General features: G+C 38.7%; 1 protein-coding gene across 2 annotated transcripts in view; it reads left to right on the top strand.

Annotated features, from left to right (window-relative positions):
* F8 (coagulation factor VIII) overlaps nt 1-13,343 on the top strand; it is a 181,843-nt gene that overhangs the window by 1,875 nt on the left and 166,625 nt on the right. The window lies entirely within an intron of this gene.

Here is a 13,343-nt window from a genome sequence, read left to right as displayed (position 1 = left end):
GGAGCTCTGGGTGGTTGGTATTGTTGCTCTCCTCATGGGGCCACAAACCCTTTCAGCTCCTTCAGTCTTCTCTCTAACTCCTCCATTGGGAACCCCTTGATCAGATCAATGGTTAACTGTAAGCATCTGCCTCTGAATATGTCAGCCTCTGGCCGACCTCTAAGGAGACAGCTATATCAGGCTCTTGTCAGCATGCACTTCCTGACATCCACATCAGCGTCTACCTTTGGTGACTGCACATGGGATGGATACCCAGGTGGAATGGTCTCCAGACGGCCCCTCCTTCAGTTTCTGTCCCACACTTTGTCTCCATATTTACTCCCATGAATATTTTGTTACTCCTTCTAAGTAGGACCAAAGCACCCACACTTTGGTCTTCCTTCTTTATGAACTTCATGTGCTCTGTGAGTTATATCTTCAGTATTGCAAGCTTATTACTAATATCCAATTAACAGTGAGTGCATACCATGTGTGTTCTTTTGTGATTGGGTTACCTCACTCAGGATGATATTTTCTAGTTCCATCCATTTACCTAAGAATTTCGCAAATTCATTGTTTTTAATAGATGAGTAATACTCCATTGTGTAAATGTAACACATTTTCTGCATCCATTCCTCTGTTGAAGGACATCTGGGTTCTTTCCAGCTTCTGGCTATTATAAAAAAAGGCTGCTATGAACATAGTGGAGGATATGTCCTTGTTATATGTTGGAGTATCTTCTGGGTATATGCCCAGGAGTGGTATAGCTGGGTCCTCAGGTAATGCTATGTCCTATTTTCTGAGGAACTGCCAGACTGATTTCCAGAGTGGTTGTACCAGCTTGCAATCCCACCAACAATGGAGGAATGTTCTTCTATCTCCACATTCTTGTCAGCATCTACTATCACCTGAGTTTTGATCTTAGCCATTCTGAATGGTGTGAGGTGGAATCTCAAAGTTGTTTTGATTTTCATTTCCATGATGACTAAGAATGTTGAACATTTATTTAGGTGCTTCTCTGCCATTTGAGTTTCCTCAGTTGACAATTCGTTGTTTAGCTTTGTACCCCACCATTTTTAATAGGGTTATTTGGTTGTCTGGAGTCTAATTTCTTTATATATATATATATATATATATATATATATATATATATATATATATATATATATTAGATATTAGCCTTCTATCAGATGTGGGATTGGTAAAGTTCTTTACCCAATCTGTTGGTTGCCATTTTGTCCTATTGATAGTGTCCTTTGTCTTACAGAAACATTTCAATTTTATCAGGTCCTGTTTGTCAATTCTTGATCTTAGAGCATAAGCCATTGGTGTTCTGTTCAGGAACTTTGCCCCTGTGCCCATGTGTTTGAGGCTTTTCCCATTTTCTCTTCTAGTAGTTTCAGTGTGGTATCTGGTTTTAAGTGAAGGTCCTTGATCCACTTGAACGTGAGCTTTGTACAAGGAGATGAGTATGGATCAATTTGCATTCTTCTACATGCTGACCTCCAGTTGAACCAGCACCATTTGTTGAAAATGCTGTCCTTTTTCCACTGGATGGTTTAGCACCTTTGTCAAAGATTAAGTGACAATAGGTGTGTGGGTTCATTCCTGGGTCTTCAATTCTATTTCATTGATCTTCCTGCCTGTCTCTGTACCAATACCATGCAGTTTTTAATCATTATTGCTCTGTAGTACAGCTTGAGGTCAGGGATGGTGATTCCCCCAGAAGTTCTTTTATCGTTGAGAATAGTTCTCACTATCCTGGGATTTTTGTTATTCCAATTGGATTTGCAAATTGCTCTTTCTATCTCTTTGAAGAATTGAGTTGGAATTTTGATGGGGATTGCATTGAATCTGTAGATTGCTTTTGGCAAGATGGCCATTTTTACTAAATTAATTCTGCCAATCCATGAGCATGGAAGATCTTTCCATCTTCTGAGATCTTCTTCGATTTCTTTCTTCAGAGACTTGAAGTTCTTGTCATACAGGTCTTTCACTTGCTTGGTTAGATTCACACCAAGGTATTTTATATTATTTGTGACTATTGTGAAGGGTGTCATTTCCATCATTTCTTTCTCAGCCTGTTTATCCTTTGAGTAGAGGAAGGCTGCTGATTTGTTTGAGTTGATTTTATATTCAGCCACTTTGTTGAAGTTGTTTATCAGATTTAGGAGTTCTTTGGTGGAAGTTTTGGAGTCACTTAAGTATACTATCATATCATCTGAAATAGTGATATTTTGGCTTCTTCCTTTCCAACTTGTATCCCTTTGACTTTCTTTTGTTGTCTAATTGCTCTGGCTAGGACTTCCAGTACTATATTGAATAGGTAGGGAGAGAGTGAACAGCCTTATCTAGTTCCTGATATTAGTCGGATTGCTTCAAGTTTCTCTCCATTTAGTTTGATGTTGGCTACTGGCTTGCTGTATATTGCTTTTACTATGTTTGGGTATAGGCCTTGAATTCCCGATCTTTCCAATACTTTTACCATGAAGGGATGTGGAATTTTGTCAAATGCTTTCTCAGCATCTAGTGAGATGATCACCTGTTTTTTTTTCTTTGAGTTTGTTTATACAGTGGATTTTATTGATGGATTTCCGAATATTGAACCATCCCTGCATTCCTGGGATAAAGCCTACTTGATCATGAAGGATGACTGTTTTGATGTGTTTTTGAAGTTGGTTTGCGAGAATTTTATTGAGTATTTTTGTATCGAAATTCATGAGGGAGATTGGTCTGAAGTTTTCTTTCTTGTGTCTTTCTGTGGTTTAGGTATGAGCATAATTGTGGCGTCATAGAACGAAATGGGTAGTGTTCCTTCTGTTTTTATTTTGTGAAATAGTTTGAAGAGAATTGGTATTAGGTCTTCCTTGAATGTCTGATAGAATTCTGCACTAAGCCGGGCAGTGGTGGTGCACGCCTTTAATCCCAGCACTTGGGAGGCAAAGGCAGGCAGATTTCTGAGTTCGAGGCCAGCCTGGTCTACAGAGTGAGTTCCAGGACAGCCAGGACTACACAGAGAAACCCTGTCTCAAAAAAAAACAAAACAAAACAAAATTCTGCACTAAAACCATCTGACTCTGGGATTTTTTTGGTGGGGAGACTTTTAATGACTGTTGGTATTTCTTTAGGTGTTCTGGGACTGTTTAGATGGTTTATCTGCTCCTGATTTAACTTTCATACCTGGCATCTGTCTAGAAAATTGTCCATTTCATCCAGATTTTCCAGTTTTGTTGAGTATAGGCTTTTGTAGTAGGATCTGATAATTTTTTGAATTCCCTCAGTTTCTGTTGTTATATCTTCCTGTTCAGTTCAGATTTTATTAATTTGGATACTGTCTCTGTCCCCTCTGGTTTGTCTGTGTAAGAGTTTATCTATCTTGTTGATTTTCTCAAAGAACCAGCTCCTGGTTTTGATGATACTTTGTATAGTTCTTTTTGTTTCTACTTGGTTGATTTCAGCCCTGAGTTTGATTATTTCCTGCCTTCTACTCCCCTTGGTTGCATTTGGTTCTTTTTGTTCTAGAGCTTTCAGGTGTGTTGTTAAGTTGTTAGTGTATGCTCTCTCCAGTTTCTTTTTGTAGGTACTTAGAGGTATGAGTTTTCCTCTTAGCACTGCTTTCATGGAGTCCCACAAGTTTTGGTATGATGTGTCCTCATTTTCGTTAAATTCTAAAATGTTTTTAATTTCTTTCTTTATTTCTTCCTTGACCAAGTCATCATTGAGTAGAGTGTTGTTCAGTTTTCATGTTTATGTGGGCTTTCCATTGTTTTTGTCATTATTGAAGACCAGCCTTAGTCTGTGGTGATCTGATAGGATGCAAGGGATTTTTTTTTCAACCTCTTTGTATCTGTTGAGGCCTGCTTTGTGACCAATTATATGGTCTATTTTGGAGAAGGTACCATGAGGTGCTGAGAAAAAGGTATATTCTTTTGTTTTAGGATGAAATGTTCTATAGATATCAGTTAAATCCATTTGGTTCATAACTTCTGTTAGTTTCATTGTGTCTCTGTTTAGTTTCTGTTTCCATGATCTGTCCATTGCTGAGAGTGGGGTGTTGAAATCCCCCACTTCATTGTGTGAAGTGCAATGTATGCTTTGAGGTTTAGTAAAGTTTCTTTTATATATGTGGGTGCCCTTGCATTTGGGGCATAGATGTTCAGAATTGTGAGTTCCTCTTGGTACATTTTTCCTTTGATGAATATGAAGTGTCCTTCTTTATCTTTTTTGATTACTTTTGGTTGAAAAACGATTTTATTTGAAATTAGAATCGTTACTCCAGCTTGTTTCTTGGGACCATTTGCTTGGAAGATTGTTTTCCAACCTTTTACTCTGAGGTAGTGTCTGTCTTTGTCACAGAGGTGCGTTTCCTGTATGCAGCAGAATGTTGGGTCCTATTTATGTATCCAGGCTGATAGTCTGCATCTTTTTATAGGTGAATTGAGTCCATGTGGGAAGTGGCTCCACTCTTACCATTACAAGGTGGCACTTGGCATAGACATTGCTTGAGAGAAAAGACAACTCCATATATGGAGTTGTATGCGCTGAGAGGTGATGTACCCGATCACCCCACCTTGCATCATTGAGAATGGCCAGTCTCCAGTGGCTTCGTGGCAGCTGCTGATAGGATTAAGGCAATGCTTATAAGGGGCTTTGGGAGCTGGGGAGAAAAAAGAAGAGAGAGAGAGAAGAAGCGCACTGTACAGGGATAGCTGAATAAACTGCTTGAAGAAGAACACAGTTGCCATTGCCTTATTCAGCGGGTCGGACGTGGGTAGGGACAAGTCCATTGATATTAAGAGATATTAAGGAAAAATGATTGTTGCTTCCTGTTATTTTTGTTATTTGAGCTGGAATTATGTTTGTGTAGCTATCTTTACATTGATATTAAGAGATATTAAGGAAAAATGATTGTTGCTTCCTGTTATTTTTGTTATTTGAGCTGGAATTATGTTTGTGTAGCTATCTTCTTTTGGGTTTGTTGGAAGATTACTTTCTTGCTTTTTCTAGGTTGTAGTTTCCCTACTTGTGTTGGAGTTTTTCATGTATTATCCTTTGTAATGCTGGATTTTGGGGAAGATATTGTGTAAATTTGTTTTGTCATGGAATATCTTGGTTTCTTTATCTATAGTGATTGAGAGTTTTGCTGGGTATAGTAGTCTGGGCTGGCATTTGTGTTCTTTTAGGGCCTGTATAATATCACTCCAGGCTTTTGTAGTCTCTGGTGAGAAGTCTGGTGTAATTCTTATAGTTCTACCTTTATATGTTACTTGACCTTTTTCCCTTACTGCATTTAATATTTTTTCTTTGTTTTGTTCATTTCATGTTTTTTTTGTTTTGTTTTTTTTTTTGTTTTTTAGGGCTGACATTTTATTAAAGATGTTGGTTCTAACAACTTTTCTTTTTTTCCCTTTTTAAAAAATTGGTTATAATATTTACATTTCAAATTTTATCCCCTTATTCCATTCCCCCCACCACCCAGGAACCCCTTATCCCATCCCCCCTCCTTGTGCTTCTATGAGGGTGTGATTTTCCTATTTCTATGATGCTGTTTCCATTAACATAAACTGCCTCCTAAATTTCTAAATCCTTCCATTTGTGTTATTAAATCTCCTTTTTTCTTTTCTTTTTTCTTTTTTTCCATCTTTTAAAAAAAACTGGGTATTATATTAACATTTCAGATTTTATCCCCTTACCCCACTTCCTCCCACCATCCTATCCCATCCCCCCCTCCTCATGCTTCTATGAGGCTGTGACTGAACCTACCCCCTACCCCCACTGCCCCCTCCCCACCCTCAGATTCCCCCCCCCACATACTCTGTGTTCACTTTTCATGGGACCAAGAATCTTCTCTCCCACCTATGCCCGACAAGGCCATCCTCTCCTACATATACTGCTGGAGTCATGGGTCCCTCCCTATGTGCTCCCAGGCTGGTGGTTTAGACCCTGGGGGCCTCTGGTTGTTTGGTATTATTGCTTTCCTCCTGGGGTCACAAACCCTTTCTTCTCCTTCAGTCTTCTCTCTAATTTCTCCATTGGAAAACCCTTGATCATATCAGTGTTAGCTGTGAGCATCATCCTCTGAATGTGTCAGTCTGGCAGACCTCTAAGGAGACAGCTATATCATGTTCTTGACAGCATGCACTTCCAGCCATCCACATCAGTGTCTAGCTTAGGTGACTGTACATGGGATGGATACCCAGGTGGAATGGTCTCCAGATGGCCCCTCCTTCAGTTTCTGTCCCATGTTTTATTTCCACTTTTGCTCCCTTGCGTATTTTTGTTACTTGTTCTAAGTAGAACTGAGGCATCCCCTCTTGGTCCTCCTTCTTCATGTGCTTCATGTGGTCTGTGTGTTGAGTCTTCCCTATTTCAAGCTTTTGAGCTAACATCCAATTAACAGTGAGTAAATACCATGTGTATTCTTTTGTGTTTGGGTTAACTCATTCAGGATGATAATTTCTGGATGCATCCATTTACCTAAAAATTTCTCGAATTCATTATTTTTGATAGCTGAGTAATACTTCATTGTGTAAATGTACCACATTTTTTGTATCCATTCCTCTGTTGAGGGACATCTTTGTTCTTTCCAGCTTCTGGCTATTATAAATAAGGCTACTATGAACATAGTGGAACATATGTCCTTGTTATATGTTGGAGCATCTTCTGAGCATATGCCTAGGAGTGGTATAGCTGGATCCTCAGGTAATGCTATGTCCAGTTTTCTGAGGAACCGCCAGACTGATTTCCAGAGTGGTTGTACCATCTTGCAATCCCACCAACAATGGAGGAGTGTTCCTCTTTCTCCACATCCTTGCCAGCATCTACTATCACCTGAGTTTTTTTTTTGTTTTGTTTTGTTTTGTTTTGTTTTTCGAGACAGGGTTTCTCTATATAGCCTTGGCTGTCCTGGAACTCACTCTGTAGACCAGGCTGGCCTCGAACTCAGAAATCCTCCTGCCTCTGCCTCCCAAGTGCTGGGATTAAAGGCGTGTGCCACCACCACCCGGCTCACCTGAGTTTTTGATCTTAGCCATTCTGACTGGTGTGAGGTGGTATCTCAGGGTTGTTTTGATTTCATTTCCCTGATGATTAAGGTTGTTGAACATTTCTTTTTTTTTTAGTTTACTGTTTCTTTTTTTTTTCATTTTTTATTGGATATTTTATTTACACTTCAGATTCTTTCCCCACTCCAACCCCTTAGAAAACCCCTATCCCATACCCCTTTTTCCTTTTTGCTTTTATACACTTTTTAAAAAAATGTTAATCAAAGGCTTTATAAGTTTGGTAATGCTCAATCAGAGATGTAACCCACTACCCAACCTAGATATATCAACTAGCTTTGACTGGTTGAGATATGTGAACATCTGCCTCCCTGTCTCCCCGCCCCCTTCTCTCTCTCTCATCACCTAGCTTCTCCTCTCTTCTCCTCTTTTCCTTAACTCCTTCTCTTCCTCTCAGTACTCCTCCCACCTTAGCTCCTCCTACATATCACCATTCCTGTTAAAATAAAACTTTTCTCTCAAACTTCAATTAGAGCATAATTATGCCAATTTGTACCAGTGAGGTAGGTACAAGATAGTCCTAATACCTCGTCCATCATTTTGTTGACTAACCAGAACCTCTGTCATCTATCCTAACTAAAACACTTAGATCTGAACCTGGCTTTTTCCTTGGCTTTAGAAAGAATGTCAGCTGAAAACCATCCGGTCTTTTCTCTCAAGGTAAATAGCCAGGATTGGCTATGAGACTATAAGTTTTCAACCCCGTCAGAAATCCAGAATGACTGAGTTAACTATAATTGTGGGAAGCACAAAGCCTAGCTTCTAAACCTTAGCCAATTTATAGAGACCTCTGAACACCTGGACACTCCCTCTACTACAAAACGTTGGAGCATCTGTTCTTCCGCCTTCTGGCCCAGGATCATTTGATAGACCTTAGTGCTGCAGAATTATTAAGGGCTGATTACTCTGTCTTGGCAGATATAATGCGTTGACTATTCTGCAAGTGTGTCCTTTTCTGGACAATAATTTGTCTGTAGATGGAAAGAGGCAATTCTTGTCTAGTGGCTGTCTCACCACAACTGGAGTAACTCCAAAGATTATTGATCATTTCTTAAGGTGCTTCTCATCCATTCGAGTTTCCTCTGTTGAGAATTCTTTGTTTAGCTCTGTACCCCATTTTTAATAGGTTTATTTGGTTGTCTGGAGTATAATTTCTTGAGTTCGTTGTATATCTTGGATGTTAGCCCTCTATTGGATGTAGGATTGGTAAAGATCTTTTCCCAGTCTGTTGATGGCCATTTTGTCTTATTGACAGTGTCCTTTGCCTTACAGAAGCTTTGCAATTTGATGAGGTCCCATTTGTCAAATCTTGATCTTAGAGCATAAGCCATTGGTGTTCTGTTCAGGAACTTTTCCCCTGTGCCTAGGTATTCGAGGGTCTTCCCCACCTTCTCTTCTATTAGTTTCAGTGTATCTAGTTTTAAGTGAAGGTCTTTTATCCACTTGGATTTGAGCTTTGTACAAGGATCTAAGAATGGATTGATTTTCATCCTTCTACATGTTGACCTCCAGTTGAACCAGCAGCATTTGCTGAAAATGCTGTCCTTTTTTCACTGGATGGTTTTAGCACCTTTGTCAAGTATCAAATGATCATAGGTGTGTGGGCTCATTTCTGGATTTTCAATTCTATTCCATTGATCTTCCTGCCTATCTCTGTACCAATACCATGCAGTTTTTATTATTATTGCCCTGTAGTACAGTTTGAGGTCAGGGATGGTGATTCCCCCAGAAGTTCTTTTATTGTTGAGAATTGTTCTCAATGTCCTGGGTTTTTTGTTATTCCAAATAAATTTACAAATTGTTCTTTCTATCTCTATGAAGAATTGATTTGGAATTTTGATGGGGATTTCATTGAATCTATAGAATGCTTTTGGCAAGATGGCCATTTTTGCTATATTAATCCTGCCAATGCAGGAGCATGGGAGATCTTTCCATCTTCTGAGATCTTCTTCAATTTTTTTCTTCAGAGACTTGAAGTTCTTGTCATACAGATCTTTCACTTGCTTGGTTAGATTCACTCCAAGGCATTTTATATTATTTGTAACTATTGTGAAGGGTGTCATTTCCCTAATTTCTTCTTCAGCCAGTTTGTCCTTTGAATAGAGGAAGGCTACTGATTTGTTTGAGTTGATTTTATATCCAGCCACTTTTCAGTAGTTGTTTATCAGGTTTAGGAATTCTCTGGTGGAAGTTTTAGGGTCACTCAAGTATACTATCCTATCATCTGCAAATAGTGAAATTTTGACTTCTTCCTTTCCAACTTGTATCCCTTTGACTTCCTTTTGTTGTCTAATCACTCTTGCTAGGACTTCCAGTACTATATTGAATAGGTAGGGTGAGAGTGGGCAAACTTGTCTAGTCTCTGATCTTAGTGGGATTCCTTCAAGTTTCTCTCCATTTAGTTTGATGTTGGCTACTGGCTTGCTGTATATTGCTTTTACTATGTTTAGGTATGGACCTTGAATTCCTGATCTTTCTAAGACTTTTACCATGAAGGGATGTTGAATTTTGTCAAATGCTTTCTCAGGATCTAGTGAGATGATCATGTGTTTTTTTTTTCTTTGAGTTTATTTATGTAGTCGATTATATTGATGGATTTCCGAATATTGAACCATCCCTGCATTCCTGGGATAAAGCTTACTTGATCATGAAGGATGATTGTTTTGATGTGTTGTTGGATTCAGTTTGCAAGAATTTTATTGAGTATTTTTGCATCAATATACATAAGAGAGATTGGTCTGTGGTTCTCTTTCTTTGTTGGGTCTTTGTGAGGCTTATGTATGAGCATAATTGTAGCTTCATACAAAGAATTGGGTAGTGTTCCTTCTGTTTCTATTCTGTGGAATAGTTTGAAGAGAATTCGTATTAGGTCTTCCTGGAAGGTCTGATAGAATTCTGCACTAAAATCATCTGGCCCCGGACTTTTTTTGGTGGGGAGATTTTTTAATGACTGCTTCTATTTCTTTAGGGGTTACGCAACTATTTAGATGGTTTATCTGTTCCTCGTTTAACTTTGGTACCTGGTATCTATCTAGAAAATTGTCCATTTCATCCAGATTTTCCAATTTTGTTGAGTATAGGCCTTTGTAGTAGGATCTGATGATTTTTTGAATTTCCTCAGTTTCTGTTGTTATGTCTCCCTTTTCAGTTCTGATTTTATTAATTTGAGTACTGTCTCTGCACCCTTTGGTTAGTTAGTCTGGCTAAGGGTTTGTCTATCTTGTTGATTTTCTCAAAGAACTAGCTCCTGGTTTTGTTGAGATTTTGTATAGTTCTTTCTGTTTCAACTTGGTTGATTTCAGCCCCGAGTTTGATTATTTCCTGCCATCTACTCCTCTTGAGTATATTAGCTTCTTTTTGTTCTAATGCTTTCAGGTATGCTGTCAAGTTGTTAATGTATGCTCTTTCCATTTTTTTTTTTTTTTTGTGGGCACTTAGAGCTATCAGTTTTCCTCTCAGTATTACTTTCATGGAGTCCCACAGGTTTTGATATGATGTGTCCTCATTTTCATTAAATTCTAAAAAGTCTTTAATTTCTTTCTTTACTTCTTCCCCGACCAAGTTATCATTGAGCAGAGCATTGTTCAGTTTCCAAGTGTAAGTGGGCTTTCTGTTGTTTTTGTCCATATCAAAGACGAGTCTTAGTCCATGGTGGTCTGATAGGGTACAAGGTATTATTTCAATCTTTTTGTATCTGTTGAGGCCTGTTTTGTGACCAATTATATGGTCTATTTTGGAGAAGGTACCATGAAGTGCTGAGAAAAAGGTATATTCTTTTGTTTTAGGATAAAATGTTCTATAGATGTCAGTTAAGTCCAATTGGTTCATAACTTCTGTTAGTTTCATTGTGTCTCTGTTTAGTTTCTGTTTCCATGATCTGTCCATAGCTGAGAGTGGGGTGTTGAAATCTCCCACTATTATTGTGTGAGCTGCAATCTATGCTTTAAGCTTTAGTAACGTTTCTTTTATATATGTGGGTGCCCTTGCATTTGGGGCATAGATGTTCAGAATTGTGAGTTCCTCTTGGTACATTTTTCCTTTGATGAATATGAAGTGTCCTTCTTTATCTTTTTTGATTACTTTTGGTTGAAAAACGATTTTATTTGAAGTTAGAATCGTTACTCCAGCTTGTTTCTTGGGACCATTTGCTTGGAAGATTGCTTTCCAACCTTTTACTCTGAGGTAGTGTCTGTCTTTGTCACAGAGGTGTTTTTCCTGTATGCAGCAGAATGTTGGGTCCTATTTATGTATCCAGGCTGATAGTCTGCATCTTTTTATTGGTGAATTGAGTCCATTGATATTAAGAGATATTAAGGAAAAATGATTGTTGCTTCCTGTTATTTTTGTTATTTGAGGTGGAATTATGTTTGTGCAACTATCTTCCTTTGGGGTTGTTGGAATACTACTTTCTTGTTCTTTCTTGGTTGTAGTTTCCCCTCCTTGTGTTGGAGCTTTCCATCCATTATTCTTTGAAGTGCTGGAATTGTGGGAAGATATTGTGTAAATTTGGTTTTGTCATGGAATATCTTGGTTTCTCCATCAATAGTGATTGAGAGTTTTGCTGGGTATAGTAGTCTGGGCTAGCATTTGTGATCTCTTAAGGTCTGTATAGTATCAGTCCAGAATCTTCTGGCTTTTATAGTCTCTGGTGAGAAATCTGGTGTAATTCTTATAGGTCTGCCTTTATATGTTACTTTGCCTTTTTCCCTTACTGCTTTTAGTATCTTCTGTTTGTTTTGTATATTTGATGTTTTGATTATTATGTGACGGGAGGTATTTCTTTTTTGGTCTAGTCTATTTGGGGTTCTGTAGGCTTCTTGTATATTTAAGGACATCTCTTTCTTTAGGTTAGGGAAGTTTTCTTTTATAATTTTGTTGAAGATATTTACTGGCCCTTTAAGTTGGGAGTCTTTACCCTCATCTATACCTATTATCCTTAGGTTTGGCCTTCTCGTTGTGTCCTGGATTTCCTGGATGTTTTGTGTTAGGAGCTTTTTGCATTTTGCATTTTCTTTGACACTTGTGTCTATGTTTTCCATGGTATCTTCTGCGCATGAGATTCTCTCTTTTATGTCTTGTAGTCTGTTGGTGATGCTTGCGTCTATGACTTCTGATCTTTTTCCTAGGTTTTCTATCTCCAGGGTAGTCTCCCTTTGAGATTTCTTCATTGTTTCTGCTTCCATTTTTAGATCCTGGACGGTTTTGTGTAATTGCTTCACCTGTTTGGTTGTGTTTTTTTGCATTTCTTTATGGGCTTCTACCTGTTTAGCTGCGTTCTCCTCAAATTCTTTGAGAGTGTTGTTTATGTCCTTTTTAAAGTCCTCTATCATCATCATGAGAAGTGATTTTAATTCTGAGTCCTGCTTTTCTGTTGTGATGTGGTGTTCAGAACTTGCTATGGTGGGGGAACTGGGTTCTGGTGATGCCAAGTAACTTTGGTTTCTGTTGCTTATGTTCTTGTGCTTGCCTTTCACCATCTGGTTAACTCTAGTGCTACCTGTACTCACTGTCTCTGACTGGAGCCTGTCTTTCCAGTTATCTTGCTTGTGTCAGAACTACTCAGAGTCCTGATGTGTCTACGATCCTGTGATCCTGAGCTTCTGGGTGGAAGAGCTCCTGGGACTCAGGCTGCCTCTGTGATCCTGAAATCCTGCTGCTCTGAGTGCAGTGGTTCCTCTAGGATGGCTCAGGATCTAGTGTCTTCATGGGAGCAGACTAGCTAGGTGTCTGCTCCAGCCAAAAGGACCATGCAAGGGGGTACCACATTTTCATTAACCATTCTTCAGTTGGTGGATATCCAGGCTCTTTACTGGCTACTATGAATTGAATGGCAATGAATATGGATATACCAATATCCCTATAGTGGAATATAGAATCCTTTTATCCCAAGAGTGATATAGATGGGTCATATGGTAAGCTTTTTGGGGAGGGATGGTGTCCTAGTTAAGGTTTTTCTTGCCCTAATAAAACACCATGACCAAAAGCAACAGGGTTTATTTTAACTTATACTTCCATATAACAACCAATCACTGATGGAAGTTAGGACAGAAACTCAAGCACGTCAGGAACTTGGGTGCAAGAACTAAAGCAAAGATCATGGAGGAAAACTGCTTACTTACTTGATCATTATGTCTTGATCAGCCTGTTTTTTTATACAACTCAAGACTCCCTGTCCAAGTGTAGCTCTGCCTATGACTACCTGGGGCCTCCCATATTAATCATTAATTTAAAAAAGTGCCCAGCAGACTTGCCATAGGCCATATGATACAGACATTTTTTTTTCCAACTGAGATTTATCTTTAC

The sequence above is a fragment of the Arvicanthis niloticus genome, chromosome X, assembly GCF_011762505.2.
Source record: "Arvicanthis niloticus isolate mArvNil1 chromosome X, mArvNil1.pat.X, whole genome shotgun sequence".
Taxonomy (NCBI): domain Eukaryota; kingdom Metazoa; phylum Chordata; class Mammalia; order Rodentia; family Muridae; genus Arvicanthis; species Arvicanthis niloticus.
The sequence above is the reverse complement of the archived record's forward strand: the minus strand, read 5'-3'. Positions and strand labels throughout refer to the sequence as shown.